Below are 27,028 nucleotides of genomic sequence, written 5' to 3' on the forward strand. Positions count from 1 at the left end.
CTCTTTGCAACCCTAAGTACTGTAGCCCACCAGGCTCCTCTGTCCATGGGATTCTCCAGGCAAGAATACTGCAATAGATTGCCATGCCTTCCTTCAGGGGATCTTCTTGACCCAGGGATCGAACTCAGTCTCTTATGTCTCCTGCATTGGCAGGTGGGTTCTTTACCACTTGTGCCACCTGGGAAGCCCAGGGCTAGTGGTAACACTAAGTTTTTGAAGGTATTTCTTGACCCTGAAATATTATCAGTCAACAGAGCGGGCCATCTGGGGATGAGTGGTGACTATAGCAGGCTGGATGAAGGAGAGACCAGAGAAGAGACTTCCACTAAGAGAGTGAGCAGAAAGGAGTCAGGAACCTGCACATGTTAATTTTGGACAGAGGCAAGGGCTGGATGGAAGGACTCCGAGGGGAAATGCTCCGCTTCTCACCATCCCCCTCCCCTGTGGGGCAGGAAACAGACCTGGAACACAGTGGGTGGCCTCCCTGCCACATTTGCCTACAGCATAAGGTCGTTGTCTTCTGGGGTCTTGGGAGAACTCAAGGAAAGTTCTGCAGAAGGGAGGTCAAGCAGAGGAAGAGCTCTGAAAGTGGCGTGGGTCTTGGAGGGCAGAGCTCAAGATGGGGTACACGGTAATGCACTAAGAGGACGTCGAAGACAAGTGGATTCAAACAGCCATCAATAAAGAGTGGCTGAATCCTTTATGGTGCCTCCACAGCTGATAACGAGCTTCGCCCACTGTATGGCTCTATAGTTGGTGGCAGGAATGTTGAAATGACTCCCCCCATTTGGTTACTAGTGTCCCATCCCTCCAGGTATCCTCACCAACCACCCTGATCCCTCATCCTCAAGATCCCTTGGTCTTCTTTATGATCCATCAACTAAAAGGCTCACATCTGACTCAACAGAGCTCTATAAAGAACTGACTCCAGTACTGGGGTTAGAATATAACCTGATGGGTGCTGTTCATTCAGCTCAGTTCAGTTCAGTTCAGTTGCTCGGTCGTGTCTGACTCTTTGCGACCCCACGAACCGCAGCACACCAGGCCTCCCTGTCCATCACCAACTACCAGAGTCCACCCAAACCCATGTCCATTGAGCCAGTGATGCCATTGAACCATCTCATCCTCTGTCGTCCCCTTATCCTCCTGCCCTCAATCTTTCCCAGCATCAGGGTATTTTCCAATGAGTCAGCTCTTCACATCATGTGGCCAAAGTATTGGAGTTTCAGCTTCAACATCAGTCCTTCCAATGAACACCCGGGACTGATCTGCTTTAGGATGGACTGGTTGGATCTCCTTGCAGCCCAAGGGACTCTCAAGAGTCTTCTCCAACACCACAGTTCAAAAGCATCAATTTTTCGGCCCTCAGATTTCTTTATAGTCCAACTCTCACATCCATACATGACCACTGGAAAAACCATAGCCTTGACTAGATGGACCTTTGTTGACAAAGTAGTGTCTCTGCTTTTTAATATGCTGTCTAGGCTGGTCATAACTTTCCTTCCAAGGAGTAAGCATCTTTTAATTTCTTGGCTGCAATCACCATCTGCAGTGATTTTGGAGCCCAGAAAAATAAAGTCAACCACTGTTTCCACTGTTTCCCATCTATTTGCCATGAAGTGATGGGACCAGATGCCATGATCTTAGTTTTTTGAATGTTGAACTTTAAGCCAACCTTTTGATGCTCCTCTTTCACTTTCATCAAGAGGATCTTTAGTTCTTCTTCACTTTCTGCCATAAGGGTGGTATCATCTGCATATCTAAAGTTATTGATATTTCTCCCAGCAATCTTGATTCCAGCTTGTGCTTCTTCCAGCCCAGCGTTTCTCATGATGTATTCTGCATATAAGTTAAATAAGTAGGGTGACAATATACAGCCTTGATGTACTGCTTTTCCTATTTGAAACCAGTCTGTTGTTCCATATCCAGTTCTAACTGTTGCTTCCTGACCTGCATACAGGTTTCTCAAGAGGCAGGTCAGGTGGTCTCTTTCAGAATTTTCCACAGTTTGTTGTGATCCACACAGTCAGTAGCTTTGGCATAGTCAATAAAGCAGAAATAGATGTTTTTCTGGAATTCTCTTGCTTTTTCAATGATCCAGCAGATGTTGGCAATTTGGCCTCTGGTTCCTCTGCCTTTTCTAAAACTAACTTGAACATCCGGAAGTTCGCGGTTCACGTATTGCTGAAGCCTAGTTTGGAGAATTTTAAGCATCACTTTATTAGTGTGTGAGATGAGTGCAATTGTGTGGTAGTTTGAGCATTCTTTGGGATTGCCTTTCTTAGGGATTGGGATGAAAACTGACCTTTTCCAGTCCTGTGGCCACTGCTGGGTTTTCCCAATTTGCTGGCATATTGATTGCAACACTTTCAAAGCATCATCTTTCAGGATTTGAAATAGCTCAACTGGAATTCCATCACCTCCACTAGCTTTGTTCATAAAGATGCTTCCTAAGGCCCACTTGACTTCACATTCCAGGATGTCTGGTTCTAGGTGAGTGATCACACCATCGTAATTATCTGGGTCATGAGGACCTTTTTTGTACAGTTCTTGTGTGTATTCTTGCAAGTATTCTTAATATCTTCTACTTCTGTTATGTCCCTGCCAATTCTGTCCTTTATTTAACCCATCTTTGCATGAAATTTTCCCTTGGTATCTCTAATTTTCTTGAAGAGATCGCTAGTCTTTCCCATTCTATTGTTTTCCTCTATTTCTTTGCATTGATCGCTGAGGAAGTCCCTTAAATCCATTTCTCACTTTCACTGCTGTTCATTGGGTGATTCAATACTGTGAATATCACCTCTAGGTACACCTATACTCAGCAATGTAAGCTACTACAAAAAAAAAAAAAAAAAAAAAGAGTTGTAACCATAGGCATTGACATGAACAATATATCTGCAACAAACTGTTATATTAAAAAAAAGAAAGGCACACACACACACAAATTGCAAATTGTGCTGCTGCTGCTGCTAAGTCGATTCAGTCGTGTCCTACTCTGTGGGACCCCATGGACTGCAGCCTATCAGGCTCCCCCCATCCATGGAATTTTCCAGGCAAGAACACTGGAGTGGGTTGCCACTGCCTTCTACCAAATTGTGCTAGATGCATAGAAAGACAAGGTCACGCAGTTGCAAAGTGACTGTCACAGAATGAGCCAAACATTGTGTGGGTATACATAAACACATGGATTCATATAAACATTAAGAAGAAATGATTTTTAAAGGGTTTAAAAAACCAACTCTACTGTATAACAAGCTTCAAAAGTATATTCTACTTTCTCCAGCAAACCTAATATTTTGTAAAGGTAATAAATATGACTGAGAAAAAGAAAGAAGACTTTAGTATATTTCTAAAATCTCTTCTCTTCCATAGAAATCTGGAAATGAAAATTCTTATCATAGTCCAAAACCGGATATGAACCATAGGATTAGAGTCAGACAGCACCTACAATCAAGATTTGTGACCCTGGTGGTCTCACCTTAGGGAGGTAATATGCCCAGAAGTGAGTGTCCTTGATGACAGAGTGGGGGACACCAACAGGGACTAGGTCACTGAATCTCTGAATCTCGTGGGTGATGGCATCTGTATAAGGCATTTTTGGCCGATCTTCCAGAGCTGGGAGACGGTGTGCACCAATCACTCTGTCGATTTCTGCCTGAATTTTCTCTGAGAACAGTTCAGGTGGGAGGAGGTTATGTCAATAAATGCCCATAACAGTGGACTCAACCAAGTGACCTGAAAATGACCTGCAGGCTGATGAGAGGGTCTTGTAAATTCTTTTCCAAGATGTTGGGTTATCATTCCTCTCAATGAAAGCATCAAAAAAGATATCATAAGCTTGTTTGTGGAGAAGTCTTGTCTGACATTTCTACTCTAGTTATGACAGAGGGTAACTGGGGTGAGGACGGGTGGGTGGAAATTCATTCAACACTTAAGGGTGCTTTTTGCTTTTCCAACTAAAAAGGAGTTCTAGCTGAAACTGGTGTCATCTCCTTTTGTCTCACTCATGTGCTATGTGATCTTAGATAAGTCATTCCCTCAGGCTAGCCTTAAATTCATCCTTATGAAAGAATGGAGTCTGATGAGGTGAGAGTATGCCCAAGTCTGATCTGCAGACCATCAACTGAGAACCAATGGAGAGGCTTTTTAATTAGTTGTAAATTGGCCATTTCCTTCTCCATGTAAATTGGCAATATATGTGAAAAAGTCAAATTCTTAGTCCATGGAAAAGAGTAGTTGACGAGAATCCTGTACTTTAGTAGACAGCAAAATGCACTGCAAAAGGTAATGCTTTATGTCAGGAGCATTCTTTGAAAACCACAAGGCACCTTACCATCTCTCAGGACAGATTGCAAAACACTTCATAAGTACAAACACGTCTACCCCAGACGGTGCTTGCCTGCATGAAAAATTCTTTGTAAAGTAAATCCTAAAGTGCTTTGTCAACTTTAAAGAGCTTTGTCCCTAGCAAACTCTTATTACAAGTTACAAGTGCCTATGTGCTGTGCTTAGTTGCTCAGTCATGTACGACTCCTTGCAATCCCATGGACTGTAGCCCACCAGACTCCTCTGTCCATGGGGATTCTCCAGACGAGAATATTGGAGTGGGTTGCCATGCCCTCTTCCAGGGGATCTTCCCAACGCAGGGTTCCAACCCAGGTCTCCCCCATTGCAGGAGGATTCTTTCCCAGCTGAGCTACTAAGGAAGCCCTCTAGGGGTGATTTTTTTTCTCCCAGATCGCTCAGGACAGAAGTTATCGGTCTTAGCCTGTCAGCCTTCCAGAATGGCCTTAAAGACCCTCATTCCTCCCCGGCCCCAACCTCCCATATGCCCATCTCACCTAAGACGTCAGGGTTCTTAAGGAGGAGTAGGAACCCAAAGCAGAGTGTGGAGCTGGAGGTCTCTGTACCAGCAAAGAACAGTGAGAGCACTGTGTGAACGAGGTTCTCCTGGTGAAACTCACTCTCAGGATCTGAGTGCTCCTAGAGATGGGGATGGGTGATTCATAACATTTCCCTCTGCAGAAATTCCCAGTTTCTGAGTCTTCTCATCTCCTTACCAACACCATGTTCCTCTGTGCCAGTTATTCTTTTTCTTGAACCTTTTTTTCTCTAATCAAGGCCAAAAAGCTACCAAAAGGGTGAGCTCCAGAGTGAAAGTGCCTGGACTTCAAATTCGGACCTTAACATTTACCATCAGTGTGTATTTGGGCAAGGAATATAACCTCTCAGTGCCTTAGCACATCCTCATGGAGTTATTTTGATAATGTATGATAAACTCAATGAAAGTTAAAGGTTAATTTGTTGATGTCATTGCTGTTGTTGATTCTCTTTGTCCTTGGGTGTGATTGCACTCCTGATTGGCCTTTGCAGCTGACAGTCCAGGGATATTGCTGAAGATATTTAACAACTAGTAGGCACTTGCCAGAACGGATGTTGGTCCCCATCAGTTAGAACAGATGTGGGCCTCTCACTAATCAGAACAGACTCAGATCTGTGCCTGTCAGAATTGGGGGAAGGAGTGAGATCCATCTCAGAGTAAGCTTACTTGACCACATGTTAACTCCTTTGTCATAATCTCTTTAAAGGCATTCCAAAAGAAAGGCTTTGAGAGGATTAGGGAGGAATAGAGGGGAGGGATTGGACCATGAACTGCTTGGTAATCCTTAGGGAAGTGTTTCAACATTTAAAGAACACATACATCCCACACAAAGATACTAGCTCAATGTCAGTAGTGTGTCCATCACTCTCTTTCTGGCTCCCACTCCACCCGAGTACGGGGCAGCCCTTGCCTTGTCCATATTTAACAACTGGTATGGCACTTGTCAGACCAATGAGAACAGACATTAAGTGAAACAAAGTGAAGTCACTCAGTCGTGTCCGACTCTGAGACCCCATCGACTGTAGCCTACCAGGCTCCTTTATCCATGGGTTTTTCCAGGCAAGAGTACTGGAGTGGGTTGCCATTTCCTTCTCCAAGAACAGACATTGGCCTCTATCAGTCTGAATATACATGGAGCTTGACCAATCAGGACAGACTTGACTCTGTCACAGCTGGGGGAAGGAGAGAGCTGTGTCTCAGGGAAGGCTTACTGGACACATGTTAACTGCTTAGTTACCATCTCTTTAAAGGCTGCTGGGAGGAAGGCTTGGGGAGGCATAGGAAGGAATGGTGGGGGGCTTTGCTGAGAGGTTGGATCTTTGGCTTTCTTGCTAATCCATAGGGAAGTATTTCAACATTTAAAGAACATGTACATCACACCCAAAGATATTAGTTCAATGTCAGTATTTCCATTGCTGTCTTTCCCATCCCCAACACCCGTTGGGGACAGGCCTTGCCTTGTCCATGTGGAGCAGGAAGGAATCAATGAAGTCCTTAGGGCCACTGGGGTCCAGCATCTTCTGGTGCCTCTCCCTGTTCTCGGTGGTAAAATCTTTCACTTCTTGAAGCATGCTGTACAAGCAGGTGTGTGTGCCAGGAAAGTGTTTCAAGATGCCCGGGAAGATTTCAAACACCTACAGGGCAGTAGACAAGGCACAGAACTGATTGTACTCACTGGGCTGGTTCTGTGAGTGTTGATGTTCTGAGCTGTACATGCAATATCTAAAGGGCATCATTCACCCTGTGGACTTGGAGGGTGTACCTCACACCTGAGCATGCACACACACACACTCACACTCACACACACTCCAACACACACACACACACACACACACACACAGATGCAAACAATGGTGCATAGACCCCTGTACCCAGGTTCAGTCACTCTCACATCTGCTGAGCTTTCTTCTCTTAAAGCCCGTCCTTGTCCAAGGCCTGATCCTGACCCCCAAACTGACAGATGGCCTCACCTGGGCAGGGGCAGGGATTATACCTTCCATGTTTAGTGTTCAGGATACAAAGTATCTGATCTCTTCCTGGGGTCCACCCACCCAGATTGCTGGCCCACCATGCATTTGACACCTCACCTGGGTATAGGAGGAGTAGAGAATGATGAATATTTCATTCATTAAATGTAGCAGCCGTAATAATCTAGGATCCTGGTAATTAAAGTGCTCACCAAGGACAACGGAGCAGATGACGTTGGCACTGATGGAGTTAAAGAGGAAATGAGGATCCAAGTAGGCCCCTGAGGAGAGAGGTCTGTCATAGTGGGGAGGGGTCCCCTGCACAGTCCTTCTGGTTGGCTCTGACCTGGCTGGTGCCATCTCATCCTGGCTGGTGCCATCTCATCCTAGCTTCTTTGATTAGTTTGTCTTTCTCTTGGCTGACTCCGGTTTCATTGGTTTCTAAGATTTTCTTTCTGAAAGTCTCCATCTCTGGGTCTCTTGTTGATTTACTTGGTCTGTGTCTTGGGCTGACTTTCTCTAGTCTTTTCATTCACTCTTTCTTTCAGACTCACTCCTTCTTCTCCATTCTCTTGCCACATCTTGTAGCCCCTCTCCTTAACCTCACTGACATTCTGTGTCCCCTGACTTTAATAACTCCCTACTCCCTTTACTTTTTTCTTTCACTTTTCCTTGCAATTTCTCTTCCTAGATTTATTGTGTCACCTTCTCCATATCTGTCTTGCTTTTGCTGTGTTTCTCTCTGTCTATGCTCTCTGTGCTTCTGTCCACTTTCTCTGCCTCTCGCTCTCTCTTTGCTAGTCTCTGTCTCTCTCTGTTTTTCCTCATTCTCTTTCTCTTTTTCTGTCTCTATCTCCCTCTCCTCTCTTTTTCTGGACCTGTTTCTGCCTCTCTCTGTCTTTGTCCCTGGATCTCTCTTTATCAGTCATATGTCCTCTCCCTCTCTCTCTAACCCCATCTCATCCCCACCTCCACCCAGCCTGCACTCACCCTGGGATTTCTGAAGCTCCTCCACCAGACACTGAGCCTCCTTCTTGATTCGTTCCTCAATAGTCCGCTTCCCCATCCCAAAGTCCTTCATGGTGGTCACAGAGAATCGCCGTAGAACCTTCCATGACTTCCCAGTGGCAAGACCGGACCTGATGGTGGGGCGTGGAAGGAAGGTTTTGAAGGCACATGGGATGGTCCCTCCTCCTCTCCCTAATCCTCACCCTCATCCTCCCACTCACCTGTTCCCTGGAGGACAGTGTCAATGATGGTGACGTGCCCTTGGCCAGAGAACGCCTCGACCTCATCCACCAGGACCTCCCTCATCGCCTTTTACCCCCACAGGATGACAGTGGGCCGAGACCTAAGGTAGATGGTAAAGACATCCCGTATTTCTCCTGAAGCTGTGGGGGCAGAGTCCAGGTCTCACTCTCTGACTCAAGAGAAGTATCTCCACTTCACCCCAGGATCACACCTCCCAGTTAGCCTACCCTGCAGGCTGCAGCCCCAACAGGGAAGAGCTGAGACTGGAACTCTGTGGTCTCCTCCTAGCCTCACATATATCACCTGACCCCAAGCATCCTCCTCTCTTGGTCTTATCCTGAGACCTCCCAGTTTTGTTTTTAAAAATTACAGAGACTCCCCACATCCAAGCTGTAGAATCTCTCCCTCCTAACCTACACAGGATCACAGCTCAAAATCTCAAGTCTATTCGAATGTCTCTCTCCAAAGGGAACCCTCCTACACTGTTGGTGAGAATGTAAATTGGTGTAACCAGTATGGGGAACAGTATGGATGTTCTTCAGAAAACAAAAAATATAGTTGCCATATGACCCAACAATTCCATTCTTGGCGATATGTCCAGAAAAGACATAAGTCAGAAAGATTGAGAACTTCCAGATGTACAAGCTGGGTTTAGAAAAGGCAGAGGAAGGAGACATCAAATTGCCAACATTCATTGGATCATAGAAAAAGCAAGGGAATTTTAGAAAAGCATCTACTTTTGCTTCATTGACTACGCAAAAGCGTTTGATTGTGTGAATCATAACAAACTACGGGAAATTCTTAAAGAAATGGGAATATCAGACCATCTTGCCTGTCTCCTGAGAAACTCATATGCAGGTCAAGAAACAACAGTTAGAACCTTACATGAAACAACGGACTTTTTCACAATTGGGAAGGAGTATGAAAAAGTTATATGTTGTCAGCATGTTTATTTAACTTTTATGCAGAGTACATCATGCTAAATGCCAAACTGGATGAATCACAAGCAGAAATCAAGAGCCAGGAGAAATATCTGAGAGGGTAACAGGCAGAAGACTGGAGGTCTCCAAATGGAGGAAACAGGCTGCAAGTGTCAGATGTTTTTTATCTCTCTCTTAAGTGGCTGCTGCTGCTGCTAAGTCTCTTCAGCCATGTCTGACTCTGTGCGACCCCATAGATGGCAGCCCTCCAGGCTCCCCCATCCCTGGGATTCTCCAGGCAAGAACACTGGAGTGGGTTGCCATTTCCTTCTCCAATGCATGAAAGTGAAAAGTGAAAGTGAAGTCACTCAGTTGTGTCTGACTCTTAGCGACCCCATGGACCGCAGCCTACCAGGCTCCTCCATCCATGGGATTTTCCAGGCAAGAGTACTGGAGTGGGGTGCCATTGCCTTCTCCACTCTTTAGTGGCAGGGGGAAACAAACTAAAAGTGTCAGATTTTTTTTCCTTCTATGTACAAAATTAAAAGATTTCTTTTAAAATTCTGTGTTGCCATAATGACACTTGGTTCCACCTGAACTTAACTTTTCAAACCTTGAGCTAACCAATGCATTTTCTTATGGAAATGTTTTTCTTAAGCTATGCTAATTAACTATGTATTTACCTTAGATTCTGTGTTTCTTCAAGTCAGTTCCACCTAAGACTCAGAACCGACTTGACATACCAGCGTATTTTACTCAACAAGCCAGTTTATTTTCCTTAAGAGAACATAATTATGTTATCTTAAGCTATGTTAATGAGACTACCTATTTGCTTGGAAACCTGCCTTACTTCAAGATTCATGTCAATCATTTTATGGTGATTTTATGACTCACCCTGCACCAATGTTATCTCAAAATGCATGTTGTGGGTAAGGGGCTTGGTGCCACTCTCTGAGTTATGAGTTATTTCCTTCTCTAATTAGCAGCCTGCTAGTAGGTATATAAGTGAATTGAAGTGAAGTGAAGTGAAGTGAAAGTCACTCAGTTGTGTCTGACTCTTTGCAACCCCATAAACTACAGTCCATGGAATTCTCTAGGCCAGAATACTGGAGTGGGTAGCCTTTCCTTCTCCAGGTGATGGTCCCCACAGAGGAATTGAAGCCAGGTCTCCCACATTGCAGGTGGATTCTTTACCAGCTGAGCCACATGGGAAGCATAGTAGGTATATAACTTCCTGTTAAAGGCTAGCATGGAGGGACTCTTTCTGCCCCCTTCTGATGTCTATGTCACAAGCCTTCTCTATCTCTTTTATACTTTAATAAAACTTTATTACACAAAAGCTCTGAGTGATCAAGACTTGTCCCTGGCCCCGGATTGAATTCCTCTCTTCCAGAGGCCAAGAATCCCAGTATCTTTCATGATTCAACAACAACCTTTCAATATCAATAACCCCAGATATGTTGATGATACCACCCTAATGGCAGAAAGCAAAGAGAAGCTAAAGAGCCTCTTGATGAAAGTGAAATAGGAGAATAAAAAGTAGGCTTAAAACTCAATATTCAAAAATCTAAGATCATGGCATCTGGTCCCAGATAGATAGATGGGGGGAAAGTGGAAGCAGTGACAGATTTTCTCTTCTTGGTCTCCAAAATTACTGTGGATGGCCTCCGCAGCCATGAAATTTGAATTTCTTCCAAATTTCTTGGAAGAAAAGCCATGACAGGCCTAGATAGCATATTAAAAAGCAAAGACATCACTTTGTCAAAAAAGGTCTGTATGGTCAAAGCTATGATTTTTCCAGTAGTCATATATGGATGTGAGGGTTGGGACCATAATAAAATCTGAGCATCAAAGAATTGATGCTTTTGAATTGTGGTGCTGGAGAAGACTCTTGAGTTCCTTGGACTGCAAGGAGATGAAACCAGTCAATCCTAAGGGAAATCAACCCTGAACATTCATTGGAAGGACTGATGCTGAAGCTAAAGCTCCAATACTTTGGCCACCTGATGCGAAGAGCCAATTCATTGGAAGAGACCTTGATGATGGGAAAGATCAATGGCGAAAGGAGATGAGGGTGGCAAAGGATGAGATGGTTGGATGCAATCAGTGATTGCATCACTGATTCAATGAACATGAACTTAGGCAAACTCCAGGAGATAATGAGGGACAGGGAGGCCTGGTGTGCTGCAGTCCATGGGGTCGCAGAGTGAGACACTGCTTGGCAACTGAACAACAACAACAGATATAAAATAGAAAACTTATAAGAACTCACTGTATGGCACAGGGAACTCGACTGAATACTTGGTATTGACCTATATGGCATTGTAGTCTAAAAGAGAGTGGATATATGTGTATATATGGCTGATTCAATTTGCTATACAGAGGAAACTAATACAACATTGCAAATCATCTGTACTTCAAAAAAATTTAATTAAAATTGAAAAACAAAACTAGAGTCACAGATATAGAAAACAAACATATGTTTACCAAGCAACAACGGGTGGGAGGGATAAATTGAGACTAGGATTAACATATAACTATTCTAGATATGCTTCTAATGAGCAGCCATGTTTAAAAACAACTGGACTATATGATGATCTTCAACTTTTATCTAATTTGTTTTACATTTTCTATTTCATATCCAGCGCTCCCATTTAATTTCATTTATGTTCTTCAATGTCTCCCTCTCTTTTTAAATCTTTTTTCTCTAAGCTTATCAAGTGTAGTAGAAAAGTTTTTTTATGTGTAAATATATATATATATATATAGTATGTATAATATATATATATTTTTGAAAACTTGTGACTTTTTGCCTAAGCTAAACAATTATGGCATTTCAGTTCCACTTGTTTGACTTAGTATGAATAGAATGCTAGATCTCTAATTAAAAAATAGATTGCAAGAAGCAACAAAGGTTTACTGTATAGCATAGGGAACTATAGTCAATATTTTGCAGTAACCAATGATGAAAAATAATTTCAAAAGTAATATATGTGTATCTGTATAACTGAATCACTTTGCTGTGCCCCTGAAACATTGTAAGTCAACTATACTTCAATAAAATACATATATTTAACATATACACACTAATATAGAAATAGATAACTGATAAGAAGCTACTGTAGAGCACAGGGAACTCTACTCAATACTCCATAATAACCTAACCTATTTGGAAAAAAAATCTTAGAAAGAGTGGATATATGTGTATGCATAAGTGATTCATTTTGCTGAACAGCAGAAACTAACCCAACGTTGTAAACTAATTTACTTCAATAAAAATCAATTACAAAATACGGCACAAGAGGCATTAAGGATGAATTCTTTCACCAGACCATTCAAAGTATTGATAATTATTATCATCTATCTTTATTATGACTACTTTTGAACACTCATTTGTCACATACTATTAAACTGTACTGGGGACTCTATTGAAAGTCTTTTTTTAAAAAAAAGAACAAGATACACGCACCCCAATGTGATTGTAGCAATATTTACAATAGCCAAGAAGGGAAGTAACCTAAATGTGCATTGACGGAGGATTGGTAAAGAAGATATGTTACTTATATACAGTGGAATATTACCCAGCCATTTAAAAAAAAGAAATAATGCTATTTACAACAACATGGTTGAACCTAGAGATTATCATAGTAAGTGAAGTTAGACACATTAAGACAAACGTATAATAGCACTCATATAGAATCTAGTTTTTTTTTTTTTAACAAATCATACAAATGAACTTATTTACAAACAATAACAGAGTCACAGATGTAGAAAACAAATTTATGGTTACTGAAGAGGAAACATGGGTGGTGAGGTGGGATAAATTAGGAGTTTGGGATTAATATACACACCCTAAAAAAATACATTCATACATACTACTATATACAAAGTAGATCACCAACAAAGATCTACTTGTATAATACAGGGAACTGGACTCAGTATTCTGTAATAACCTATATGGATTACAAATCTGAAAAAGAATAAATATATGTGTGTGTATATATATATATAACTGGATCACTTTTCTATACACCTGACTAATGCAACACTGTAAATCAACTATACTCCAATAAATTTTTAAAATAAAACCAGTACAATACTGTAAACCAGTTATCCTTCAAACAAAAATAAATAATTAAAAACATTTTTTTAAATTTCTCTCTCCATCCAACCTTGTCTCCACTCCTTCTCATAAGAATTCTGGTAGCTTCTCTATCGTGTATCTAGGGCCAGATCATGGCTGGAAGAAGATAGTCTCCAAGGGAGCCTGGGAAGTCACACCCAAACTTGACCCCCAGCTCCCTTGCAGCCTCTGAGCTGTTTCCCATCTACCCACCTCCTTTTCCCCCCACCTCCCACCTACCCTTTCCATCTCACCTCCTACAATGACTTGAGGAAGCCCTTGTGGTCCATTTGCAAGACGTTTCCCAGGAAGGGCAGAGGGTAGGGTCCAGGGGGGAGGTGGCCCCAGAGAAGCAGGAGGCCAATGAAGAGAATGAGGAGCAGGATGGTGGAGAGAGCCGTCGTCCGTGCCTGCCTTCGATCCTGCTGTCTCTCTTAAAGGTAGTCTGCTCCACTGTTTGTTATTTTGCCCTATAGGTGGGGAAGGTGTGCCAGGATCCTCTCTTGGCAGAGCTCTTGACAACTCTCCACAGACAAGAGGGAGCCCAAAGTTTGCAGGGGCTGCAGAGGCCATGAAGTTTATCATCTCAGTGGATCCCAAGCCAGCTCCCCACGGGCCCCTGACGGGCTGGAGGTGTCTTGGTAGGCAATGCCCTTGAGCGGAGAGTACGTCCCCCAAAGTGGTGGGAGGAGGTGTCAGCTCCAGGAACTTGTGGAGGCTGGGTGCAGGGTGGTGGCACCTCAAGGGCAGCTCTCAGACAGTTTTATGGGTTTGTGGCATTGCATCATGAGGAACGGAGGTTAGCTGGCCAGCAGAAGTGGGGCGTCCTGTGCCCACTGAGGATGGGCATCTGTGAGAAGTGAGATGTGGAGGAGGAGGTGGGGTCTGATGGGAGACCTAACTCCGTGTGGTCTGGGTTTGGAGGGTTGTATTTTTTTTTAAATAGTTTTACTTATTTATTTATTTTTGGCTGTGCTGGATCCGTTGCTGCACTTCTTTTCTCTAGTTGCAGCGAGCAGGGGCAAGGGTCGAGGGGCGGAGGTGGCAGTGCAGGGGTCTTCTCACTGCAGTGCCCTCTCTTGTTGGGGAGCTCGGGTTTGAGGCATGCAGGCTTCAGTAGCAGCAGTACCTGGGTTCAGTAGTCACAGCTCCTGGGCTCTAGAACACAGGCTCAGTAGCTGTGGTCCCACCGCACGTGGGATCTCCTTGGACCAGGGATTGAACCCATGTCTCCTGCATTGGGAGGCAGATTCTTTTACCACTGAGGGACCAGGGAAGCCCCAATGGGTTTCTTGACTCATTCATTTTTTCCCCGCGGAAAATTTTATTTTATTTTACCTTATGTTATTTTGCCGCACATCATGGCATGCGGGATTTTCCCCAACCAGGGGTGTAACCCAATCCCCTATAGCGGAAGCACACAATCTTAACCACTGGATCACCAGGGAAGCCCGCTCAGCAAATATTTTAGATGCCTGTCACCTGTCACACACTTCTCCAGGTGCTGAGTGTAGAGTGATGACCAAGACAACAGGTTTTCCCTCAAGGAACAGGCATGGAGGTGTGAAAGAGAATTCTCACTTTTTCGAAGCTCTTTAGTGACCCGACAATAAACGGTTCGCAACTAAGTTGGCAGGGATCATCACCTTCCCCAGGGATGTCAGGCTTCAGATTATTTGGGTGGCAGGGCATTAGAAGGGAAATATAGGCAAGGAGGTCAAACCAGTCAATCCTAAAGGAAATCAGTCCTAAATATTCATTGGAAGGACTGATACTGAAGCTGAAGCTCCAATACTTTGGCCACCTGATGTGAAGAACTGACTCATTGGAAAAGACCCTGATGTTAAGAAAGATTGAAGGCAGGAGGAGAAGGGGACAATAGAGGATGAGATCATTGGATGGCATCACCGACTCAATGGATGTGAGTTTGAGTAAGCTACGGGAGCTGGTGATGGACAGGGAAGCTTGGCATGCTGCAGTCCATGGGGTTGCCAAAGAGTCAGACACGACTGAGTGACTGAACTGAACCGACAGGGACTCAAGATCCCCATATAGAGCTACACAGCTCAGGGGGCATGGGCTGATGGGCCTTCATGGATGGAAGGAGGTGGGAGAAGCAGGAAGATGAATAAGTCAGGGGTCCACTCTGTGTACACCTATGGTCTACAGTGTCAATGTACCTCAAAAACACCACACTAAGTGAAAGAAGCCAGACACGAAAGACCACACATTTTATGATCTATTTATATGAAATGTACAGAATAACAAGTCCATGGAGATAGCAAGCATTTGGTGTTGCCAGCGGCTGAGTGCAATGGCAAATGGGGATTGACTACTATGGGTACTAGGTCTTCTGGGTGATGAAAATGTTTGGAACTAAATAGTGCTGGTGATGGCCAGGATTGTGAATGAACTAAGTGCCACCTCATTATACACTTTAAACTGGTTTGTTACCAGATGTGAACTTCATCTTCATTTTAAACTCTATCTCAGGGACAGAAAGGAGCTGTGTGAAGAGTTTGAGTTCGAGAGCCAGGGAACCAGAGTGTGAATCTCGCTTCTCCACTCACTAGCCAGGTGACCTTGGACCAAGCTGGCCATTGCATGGCCTCTGTTTACTCATCTGTATGATGAGCATGATCACTGCAGGGGGTACTGAAAGGACTCAAGTGAGCTCATGGATGCACAGATCATGGAGCCCAAGGAGTTGAGAAAGGGAGGCTGTGGCTATTCTCAAGAGGCGAGAAGTCACTCAGGATGAGCTGTGGCCTTGGAGACAGAAGTGCAGAGAGATCCTGAGCCAAGTTGCAGAAGGATGGAAGGAGGGGAGATGCAGATGGGACTTTGCCATGGAGGTGTCATCCATGGAGGGGAGGGATGCTGAATCACAGCACAGGCTCCTCAGAGGCAGGAAGACAGGGAAAGAGTCCAGCAGCCATTCTCTGCAGAGGTGGGGACACACATGACCCTGGTATCCTTAATCACCTTCCCTTAGCCTCTTTGACAGGGCAGGAACTGGATCTGGTAGATTGGGGACACTTTGCCCACTCCACTCTCCTGGGGAGTCTGGTCGATCTCCTCAGAGGTCATGGGGCCGGCCATGGAGAAGTTCTGGAGGGTGATGGTGAAGAAGAGGAATAAATCCATGCAGGCGATGCCTTCACTAGCACAGAATAGAGGTTCACAATGTGGGCACAGGATGCATGCACATTCTTTGCCCTGTCACACTCCAAAGCCCAGACACCTCTGTCCATTGCAATAGATTTTTATGGGATTAGCCTTTAACTTGAAGTTACAGTAGACTTGTAGAGGACTCCTAAATCCTCTGAAAGCAGTTGCAAATCATTGGGTGATGTTCCTTGCTCATTTTTCCAGGACAGAGTTTGTAGCTTTTTTTCAATTTCCAAAGAGTTCTGTGGCCCCACAGAATGTAAGAAGATATTGCTGCTTGGATGTGTGTGTGTGTGTGTGTGTGTGTGCGCGCGCGCATGTGCACATGCATGCGTACACATGCACACGCACCTGCCTGCACATAGGTGTGTGTGTGGGTTCTCTGTCATGTCCAACTCTTCACGACCCCATGAACTGTAGCCCACTAAGCTCCTCTCTCTATGGGATTTTCCAGGCATGAATGCCATTTCATTTCCAGGCATGAATACCATTAGAAAATGGCAGGTTGCTGCCTGACTTCAGACTATACTACAAAGCTATAGTCATCAAGACAGTATGGTACTGGGACAAAGACAGAAATATAGATCAAAGGAACAAAATAGGAAGCCCAGAGATAAATCCACACACCTATGGACACCTTATTTTTGACAAAGGAGGCAAGAATATACAGTGGAGAAAAGACAATCTCTTTAACAAGTGGTGTTGGGAAAACTGGTCAACCACTTGTAAAAGAATGAAACTAGAACACTTTCTAACACCATACACAAAAATAAACTCAAAATGGATTCAAGATCTAAATGTAAGACCAGAAACTATAAAACTCCTAGAGGAAAACATAGGCAAAACACTCTCCGACATAAATCACAGCAGGATCCTCTATGACCTACCTCCCAGAGTAATGGAAATAAAAGCAAAAATAAACAAATGGGACCTAATTAAACTTAAAAGCTTTCACACAACGAAGGAAACTATAAGCAAGGTGAAAAGACAGCCTTCAGAATGGGAGAAAATAATAGCAAACAAAGCAACTTACAAAGAATTAATCTCAAAAATATACAAGCAGCTCATGCAGCTCAATTCCACAAAAATAAGCGACCCAATCAAAAAATGGGCCAAAGAACTAAACAGGCATTTCTCCAAAGAAGACATACAGATGGTTAATAAACACATGAAAAGATGCTTAACATCACTCAGTATCAGAGAAATGCAAATCAAAACCACAATGAAGTACCATCTCACACGGATCAGAATGGCTGCTATCCAGAAATCTACAAAGAGTAAATGCTGGAGAGGATGTGGAGAAAAGGGAACCCTCTTTCATTGTTGGTGGGAATGCAAACTAGTACAGCCACTATGGAGAACAGTGTGGAGATTCCTTAAAAAACTGGAAATAGAAATGCCATATGACCCAGCAATCCCACTGCTGGGCATACACACTGAGGAAACCAGAATTGAAAGAGACATGTGTACCCCAATGTTCATCACAGTGCTGTTTACAATAGTTAGGACATGGAAGCAACCTAGATGTCCATCAGCAGACAAATGGATAAGAAAGCTGTTGTACATATACACAATGGAATATTACTCAGCTATTAAAAAGAATACATTTGAATCAGCTCTAATGAGGTGGATGAAACTGGAGCCTATTATACAGAGTGAAGTAAGTCAGAAAGAAAAACACCAATATAGCGTATTAACACATATATATGGAATTTAGAAACATAGTAACAATGACCCTATATGTGAGACAACAAAAGAGACACAGATGTAAAGAACTGACTTTTGGACTCTGTGAGAGAAGGTGAAGGTGGTATGACCCGAGAGAATAGCATTGAAACATGTGTATTATCATATGTGAAACAGATCGCCAGTCCAGGTTTGATGCATAAGACAGGGTGCTCAGAGCTGGTGCACTGGGATGACCCTGAGGGATGGGATGGGGAGCGAGGTGGGAGGGGAGTTCAGGATGGGGAACACATGAACACCCATGACTGATTCATGTCAATGTATGTCAAAAACCACTACAATATTGTAAAGTAATTAGCCTCCAATGAAAATAAATTAATTAATTTTTTAAAAATTAATTAAAAAAAAAAGAAAATGGCAGGTTGCATTTTCTACTCTAGGGGATCTTCCCAACCCAGGGATCAAACCCACATCCCTTGTATCTCCTGCATTTGCAGACTGATTCTTTACCACTCTGCCACCTGGGAAGCCTCCACATATAGGCAGGTGCATATTTCTGACTTGACATTTTTGATGCCTGTCATGTCTAATGTGGGAAGACAGCACCTATCTTGTAGGGCTATTATGAAGGTAAAGAGGTTAGTGTTTGTTAAAATTTTTTGAGTAACACTTAACCCACATCTTCTATGCACATTTACAAGTTAGGATACGTAAGCTTACGAATATTTGGAATGGAGCTCCTAGATGATTCATCTACAGTAACTGGTTCTGCAACCAGGCTCTTCCAAAACAGCCTGACTTCTGCTTCCTCCCCATTGGTCCTCCCCATTCCTGGGGCTTTGCAACTGGACACCCTTTGGCTCTTTCTCTCTGCCCTTGGCCATCTCAGTATTTTCATATGGCTCTAATTCCTGCCAGGCACCGTTCCTCTGTCTGTCTTCTCTTTTTCTCTTCCTTGTTCCTCTCCTTGTCCTTTCCCATCAATTTCACTCCCGTTGTCTGTCTGTGTGGGTCCGATTCTCTCTGCAGTGCTCTCTCATTTTTCAATGTCCCTGTGCGATTCTCTCTTCTCTCTCTCAATGTTTCTTCATTGCTCCTGATGTCACTTTCTCTTTTCCTCTCTCTGTCTTACTCTGTTTCTCTACCTTTTATCCCTCCTCCACCTACCACCTTGGGCTCCCCTTGCGGCTCAGCTGGTAAAGAATCCACCTGCAATGCAGGAGACCTGGGTTCGATCCCTCAGTTGGGAAGATCCCCTGGAGGAAGGAAAGGTTACCCACTCCAGTATTCTGGCCTGGAGAATTCCATGGACTATACAGTCCATGGGATCACAAAGACTTAGACACGACTGAGCGACTTTCACTTCACTTCACTTCACACTCTACCTTCTTCTGTTATCTCACATTCACTCTCTTTCTGCCATCATCTCGCCTGTCTTTCTCTGTGTTCCTCACTCCTCTGTCCTTATTTGTCTGTTTATTTGCCACATCTCTGCCCCTCTCTAAATTCAGACAGAACTCATGGATGGAGAAACTGACCCTCAGCTCCCCCACCCCATGTGTCGCCTGACTCTCATGAAGAGGAAATGAGGGAAGAAGTCATTGCACTGCAAGGAGCTAAGAGTCCTGGGTCACTAAAGTCACCCGTGCAATTCAAGACTAGGGACGTGATGCTGGGGTCTACCTTTCTTCCCAGGGAGAAGGACTCTGGGGATAGGGATTTTCTCTGGATGGGGTCAAAGAGTGGAGAATGGGGAGAGAGAGAAGCCAGAGCAGGTCAAGATCCTCTCAACTTCCCCCCACAATCCCCACCACCACCCCCATCCAGCCCTGCCCTGGCAGGCGGGACAAATCCAGATTCCTTCCCATGTTAAGGCCCTGCCCAGCTGAGCTCTTCACTGCTATCTTCTGGAGAAGGAAATGACAACCCACTCCAGTATTCTTGCCTGGAAATTCCATGAATGGATGGAGGAGCCTGGTAGCCTATAGTCCATGGGGTCGCAAAGAGTCGGACACGACTTCTGTAACCGGGTCTTCCACAGTTCTACTTTCTAAGATGAGCCATGCCATCTCCACCTTCAGGCTCTGCCCTTGCTTCTCCCTCTGAGGGAACATGCCTTCCAGTGGCTGGCTGATACTCGTCCATGATGTCATAGCTTAGAAGCCCCTGCTTCAGGTAAGTTTTTCCTCACCGACCCACCAGGGGAATTTAGTACTTGTTATTTTATGTTCCCAAAGCTGGCTTTAGAGCACTTATCATAATTACAATTAATTATCTGAATAAGAGTTGCCCTTGGGCTTTCCTTGTGGCTCACTGGTAAAGAATCTGCCTGCCAGCCCAGGAGACATGGGTTCGCTCCTTGATCTGGGACAATCCCACATGCCTCGGAGCAGTGAAGCCCATGCACCACAACTGCTGAGCTGGTGCTCTAGGGCCCAGGAGCCGCAGTTACTGAGCCCACAGTGCTGCAACTACTGAAGCCCGTGCTCTTTAGAGCCCGTGGTCTGCAACAAGACAGGCCGGCACAATGAGAAGCTCGAGTACTGCAGCTATCCCTGCTCGCCGCAACTGGAGAAAAGCCTGTGCATCAACGAAGACCCAGTATGGCCAAAAAAGAAAGAAAGAAAGAAAGAAAATTATCATTAAAAAAATGAAAAGTTAAAAAAAAAAAAAGAGTTGCTCTCTGAGCATGTACTTTAGCCAAGCAGTTTTAAGCATATTGTAAGCAGTCATTTAATTATAGGTTGTTTTGTGATCATAACTTATGTTCATCTTCCTACTGGACTGTAAATTTCCTGGGGCAAAAACTGTGTTTCGATGTGGCTTACCTGCTGCACTACCTTCAAACCCCAATAAAATATTCGGGATCAGCATAGTGCTCAACAGATATTTGACACCAATGTGTGTGGAGCTTCCCAGGTGGCTCAGTGATAAAGAATTTGCCTGCCCAATGCAGAAGAGACGCAGGTTAGATCCTTGTGTCTGGAAGATACCCTGGAGGAAAAAATGGCAACCCACCAGTCAAGAGGTTAAAAATAATTGCCCAAGGTCTAGCTTCCCAAGATGTGCCTTTGAATGTGATCTCACTTTTCTAGCCCCTTCTAGGCTTGGAGTGAAGATGAGATGGTTGAATACAGGTAAAGCAAATGGTGTAAGCTAACTGCCCCATGAACTAAGACCTCTGTTTGTCTCAAGGAGGCCATGGCACCTGTACTCTGGAATGCAGGTCCAGACTACTTTTATTGGTATCCAGAATGTGGTCAGGGGGACCATGTTGGCAGTCCAGTGGTTAAGACTCTATACTTCCAATGCAGGGGGTGCCAGTTCAATCCCTAGTCAGGGAACCAAGATCCCACATGCCCCACAGAGTGGCCCCAAAATTTAAGAAACAAACACAAGCAAACAGAAAGTCATCAGGGTTGAAGGTATCTGGGTTTTCAAAGTAACCCGGATCATGGAGAGCAGAGCTCAGGATGGGATAGACTGCTGTGCCCTGAGGGGAGGGTCACAAGATTGAAAGATACTTCCATTCCCTCTCCAACCCACCACGAGACATAATGAAACAAGAGTGAGTGATCCAACCAAAAGAGTTGTTGTAGGAGGCTCACACAAATATATGGGGGCCCAGTGAGGTGTTGTACCTTCGGGAGGATGTACCCTCAGAAATAAGCGTCCTTAGTGACCATGTGGGACACGCCAACGGGGATGAGGTCTGCAAATCTCTGAATCTCATGGATGACTGTGTCAGTATACGGCCTTTGAGCTCTGCCATCCAGGGCTGGAGGGCGATATGAGCCAATCACCGGGTCACTTTCCTTGTGGATTCTCTCTGCACAGAAGCTTGGGATCAGTGAACCTTGTTTATAGAGACATTTCTCCAGGAACACTGCTTTCTATGTTGGAACACAGTTCAGTGTTCTGTGAACATTGGCCCATTCATTTCTGGGTCAATGAAACTGGAAAAACCTATAGGAAATGGTTAGATCATTGACACCCCTCTGAGTAACCAGCTTGTGGCAGGAGGCGAAATGGGAAAACTGTAAGATTTCTCACCTGCTGGTATATAATGAATGTTATGAATACTGTCCCAACATGCACAGGCAAGTATGCACACACATGTGCACCCCAGTTTTGCTCAGAATTTCAGACTGAGAACTCAAGGTATGAACCTGTTGAAACTTCTCCTCTAAGATGAACTAATATTTACTGTGTGTGTATTATAGGTGTAGCAATGTGCTAGGTCCTCAGGAATATAATAATAAAACAGATCAGTGAAATAACCCACAAACAACTGGAAAAATAAATGAATACATCAATCAAGCAAGCAGTGGGTCAATTCGTGAATGGAAAGACTGATGAATAGAAGACTGTTAATGAATGGGTATATTATTTCCTTATCAAAGATCAATTAATTAATAATTTATTACTAAATGATCCATAGACAAATAAATAAATGAACATGATTAACCAGTAAACCACATGAATGGTGGATGGTTAAATTTATGGAAGAATAAAGTTAATGAATTGTTTTAAAAGAATAAATAGAGGAATAAGTGGGTGGTTAGATGGATTGAATAATAGATAGATAAACAAAGGGTGAATAAAGGAGTCAACTACTAAGTACATAAATCAAAAGATAGATTGGATGAGGGATGAACTGAAAAACTGGATGATGGAAAGATTAAGGTATGTTACCTAGTTTTAGAAAAGTATGTGGATGAATGAATGAATAAAGGGACCAATGTATCAATGACAATTCATTCAGTGAATAATTATTTTAAAAGATCAACAGAGGAAGCAATTTATCCAAATAAAGAATGGAAGTGTATGTCCTTAGATGAATTGTAGATGAAAGAATCTGATGATGAATTAGTTTAATTGATGAATGAAAGAATAGACAGATGGATAAATGGATGGGTCAATCCTTAAGTGATGGAGGAAAAGACCTTGACAGCTTCTCTCTCTTTCTCTCTTTTTAGCCATGCTGTTCTGCTTCCAGGATCTTAGTTCCTCTGCCAGGGATTGAACCTGCGGCCAAGATAGTGAAAGAACTGAGTCCTAACCACTGGACCACCAAGGAACTCCCCACATTGGCAGATTCTTCATTCATCCATCCACCAACCAGGCTGGCTTACTTTTGGAGTCATTCAGAACCTACAGTGCTCCAGGACTTCCCTGGTGGTCCAGTAGTTAATACTTCAAGCTTCCAATGCAGGGGGCATGGGTTCAATCCCTGGTGAGGGAGATATGATCCTCTTGCTATAGGGCATGGCCAAAGGGGGAAAGAAACCCTACAGTGCTCCTGGTATATGAGAGGAACACTGCCTTTCTGGTTCACAGAAGACCACTAGACCCACTTCTGCAGCCCCCAGAGGGATCAGAACAACCCTCCCCCAAGTGGCTGTCCCCAGTCCGCCCACCTGCAACTGCAGGTATATGAGTGTGAACAGGAATCCATAGCGGGGTGTGGTGCTGGTGGTCTCAGGGCCAGGGAAAAAGAGCGACAGAGCAGAGACAATGAGGTTGCGCTTGTGGCACTTGCTGATGGGGTTGGACTTCTCCTGGGTCCTGAGGGCAGGGTTCTCATCAGGAGAGGCTGGGGCCCTGCTGCACATATGTATCTCTGGGTTCCTCCACCTCTTTCTGGGTCTCAAACTGTCTGGCCCTTTTTCCTTTCCTCTGTGCTCAACCATCTCTCTCCCGCCTCACCCTTGCTTGGTTTCAATTCGTCTCTCCACCTCTTTGGTGTTTTTGTCCCCCTTCCTCTCCCAGCTTCTTTCTGCCTCTGTGGCTCTTTTCACTAGTTGCTAATGTTTTTCCCCTTCAGAATCTCCCCTCACCCGATTCTTCTACTCCTTTCTCCTCCCTTCTCACCCCGCGTCTTTTTCTCCTCCCCTCCCGCGCACCATTGCCTCTCTGGAATCCCACAGTACCCAAGCAGAACAGGTAGGAGTTGATGAAGTCTGAGAGGAGCAGGGTGAAGCAGTGGGGGTGAGTTGGGGCCCAGGGTTTCACAGGTCTTCCCCACACTGTGGCCGATGAAGGCATTGACTTCCTGCAGGTTTTTGTAGACTTGCCCGTGAGCACCAGGAAGGTGCTTCAAGAAGCCGGAGTAGAGCTTGAACCGCTGCGGGAGAGAAGGGGCCGTGAGGTCCTCCTGGGCCTGAGCTAGCAGGTCACAGGGAGGGGGGCAGCCCTCCTGGACCCCAGAACCTTCACAAGAGATCTCTGTCTCCCTCTCCATCTCTCTGCCTCTGTCTCCATCTCCCTGAGTCTGTGTTTCCCTCTGTGTCTCTGTGTATCTGAGCCCTCACTCACTGCTTCTGTGTCTCCTTTGATCTCTTATTCTCACATTTTTCTCTTTCCGCATCTTTCCCCCTCTCCTCTGTCTTTTTGTTGGTCTCTGACCCACCTCTCTCCCTCTCCTTCCCACCTCTCCTCATCTCCCTGTGTCTCCTTCTCATCCACCCTCTGTCCTGCCCCTCTCTCTGTCTCTCGCATCTTCTTTGCTGTGTCAGATGTTGATAGCATAGTGGTTACACAGGATAAATTTGCTGACTACTTAAGACGATTTATGTACTTAAGAGCATATTTCTGTGCTTGGCTTACAGAGAAATGTAATACCTAACTTGTCAAGAATTGCAATTGCAAAAAAATATGCAAAATTGTATAAAGCCTGATGTAAAATCCCTCCTTCACTTGTCCTTCTAGAGATAACCATGGTTAACTATTTGGCAGATATCCTCCCAGACTTTTCCCCTCTCTGTGATTCCCTGTGAGAGGAGAAAAATGAAACCATGTGTTGGCCTTGTGCAAATACTCACCTGAACCTCCTTCCAGCTTTTCCAGATATGACTCTCTGCTAGGAGGTCATGGGAATTTGTATTTGTGACATTCATTCATGTGACTCTGACCCGCACTCCCAGTTGAGAACAACATCCAGGCAGACTTTTCTCAAGTTTACCTTTTAGCTTAATGTACTATAGAGGTATTTCCAGGTTAGTTGAGAAAGAGAAGTTTATTACTTTGTTTTATTTTTATTATTTATTTATTTATTTTTGGTGGTGCTGGGTCTTCCATGCTGTGGGCCAACTTTTCTCTAGTTTCAGGAAGTTGAGGCTACTCTCTGGTTGCAGTGCTCAGGCTTCTCATTGTGCTGGCCTCTCTTGTTGTGCAACATGGGTTCCAGGAACTTGACCTCAGTAGTTGCAGCTCAAGAGCTCCATAGTTGTGGCACACCGCCTTCGTTGCCCCAAGGCATATGGATCTTCCCAGAATAGGAATCGAACCCATGTCTCCTGCATTGGCAGGTGGAGTCTAAACCACTGGACCACCAGGGAAGTCCTTAAAAGAGGAGCATGTTACTTTTTAATCTAGGAGAAAATTTTGTATGGGATGTTAGTTCCCTGACCATGGATTGAACCTGCACCCTGCAGTGGAAGCACAGAGTCTTAACCACTGGACCACTAGGGAAGTCCCCAGGAGAATTTTTTTTTTTTTTTTAAAGACATAGCACTCCCCAATTTAAAAAACCATTTATCTTGTATGAAGCTGAAAAACAGGGCACTGCTCTAGGGGTCCTTTTACGAAAGCTAGAAGTTCCTAAGCCTATTGGCTGTTTTTTCCAAACAACTAGATTCCATGGCCTGGCTGCCATCTGGGTGATAGCTAACACTGCTTTATTAGTGGAAGAAGCAAACAAGCCCACCTTTGGACAGCCACTGGAAGTCCAGATCCTCATCAAGTACAAGGGATTCTGGAAATTATTTTTTTTCCATTTATTTTTATTCATTGGAGGCTAATTACTTTACAATATTGTAGTGATTTTTGCCATACACTGACATGAACCAGCCATGGATTTACATGTGCTCCCCATCCTGATCCCCACCTCCCACCTCCCTCTTCATCCCATCCCTCTGGGTCTTCCCAGTGCACCAGCCCTGAGCATCCGTCTCATGCATCCAACCTGGGCTGGTGATCTGTTTCACCCTTGATAGTATACTTATTTCAATGCTGTTCTCTCTGAACATCCCACCCTCGCCTTCTCCCACAGAGTCTAAAAGTCTGTTCTGTACATCTATGTCTCTTTTTCTGTTTTGCATATAGGGTTATCGTTACCATCTTTTTAAATTCCATATATATGCGTTAGTATACTGTATTGGTCTTTGTCTTTCTGGCTTACTTCACTCTGTATAATGGGCTCCAATTTCATCCATCTCATTAGAACTGATTCAAATGAATTCTTTTTAATGGCTGAGTAATATTCCATGGTGTATATGTACCACAGCTTCCTTATCCATTCGTCTGCTGATGGGCATCTAGGTTGCTTCCATGTCCTGGCTGTTATAAACAGTGCTGCGATGAACATTAGGGTACACGTGTCTCTTTCAGATCTGGTTTCCTTGGTGTGTATGCCCAGGAGTGGGATTGCTGGGTCATATGGCAGTTCTATTTCCAGATTCTGGAAATTAAAGGCCACCATTTATTAGCTGGAGGCCACCTCACTAAACACTAAACCAGGCTTTACTCCTTGACTTCCCAGATGTATGTAACCTTCAAAACTTGCCACACCCTCAACCCAGCAACGCTAACACCTGCTCAGGCCCCAGAACTAACACATTCCTGCCTTGAAACCCTTGTCTAGGTTTACACCTGTGGGTCTGATCTTACTGACCAGGCCATAGAAAAACCTGAGGAGAAATGATTTACTTATGTCAGTAGTTGCTTTAAAGATGGAGTTAGGAAGGCAGGCCATGCTATTATGAACCCTTATACTTCATAAAACCAAAGCCTTTATCAGTAATACTTCATCCCAAAGGACTGAGCTAATAGCCCCAAGTTGAGCCTTAACCTCAGGGGAAGGAAAGATTATAAATATATACAGAGACTCAAAATATGCCTTCCTTGTCTTACATGCCCATGCTACTATCTGAAAAGAAAGAAGACTTTTTATATGCAAAAAATTCCCCTGTAAAATATAGACCTGTGGTTTTACAGCTCATAGAAAGGGTTCAAAAGCCAAAACTAG

General features: G+C 44.2%; 2 pseudogenes; both read right to left on the bottom strand.

Moving 5' to 3' along the window:
* Window positions 1–564: 564 nt before the first annotated feature.
* On the bottom strand, window positions 565–15,744 carry LOC136157503 (cytochrome P450 2B4-like; annotated as a pseudogene).
* Window positions 15,745–16,134: 390 nt separating this feature from the next.
* Window positions 16,135–24,244, bottom strand: LOC136157504 (cytochrome P450 2B11-like; annotated as a pseudogene).
* Window positions 24,245–27,028: the final 2,784 nt, after the last annotated feature.

This window comes from Muntiacus reevesi, chromosome 2 (assembly GCF_963930625.1).
Source record: "Muntiacus reevesi chromosome 2, mMunRee1.1, whole genome shotgun sequence".
Taxonomy (NCBI): Eukaryota; Metazoa; Chordata; class Mammalia; order Artiodactyla; family Cervidae; genus Muntiacus; species Muntiacus reevesi.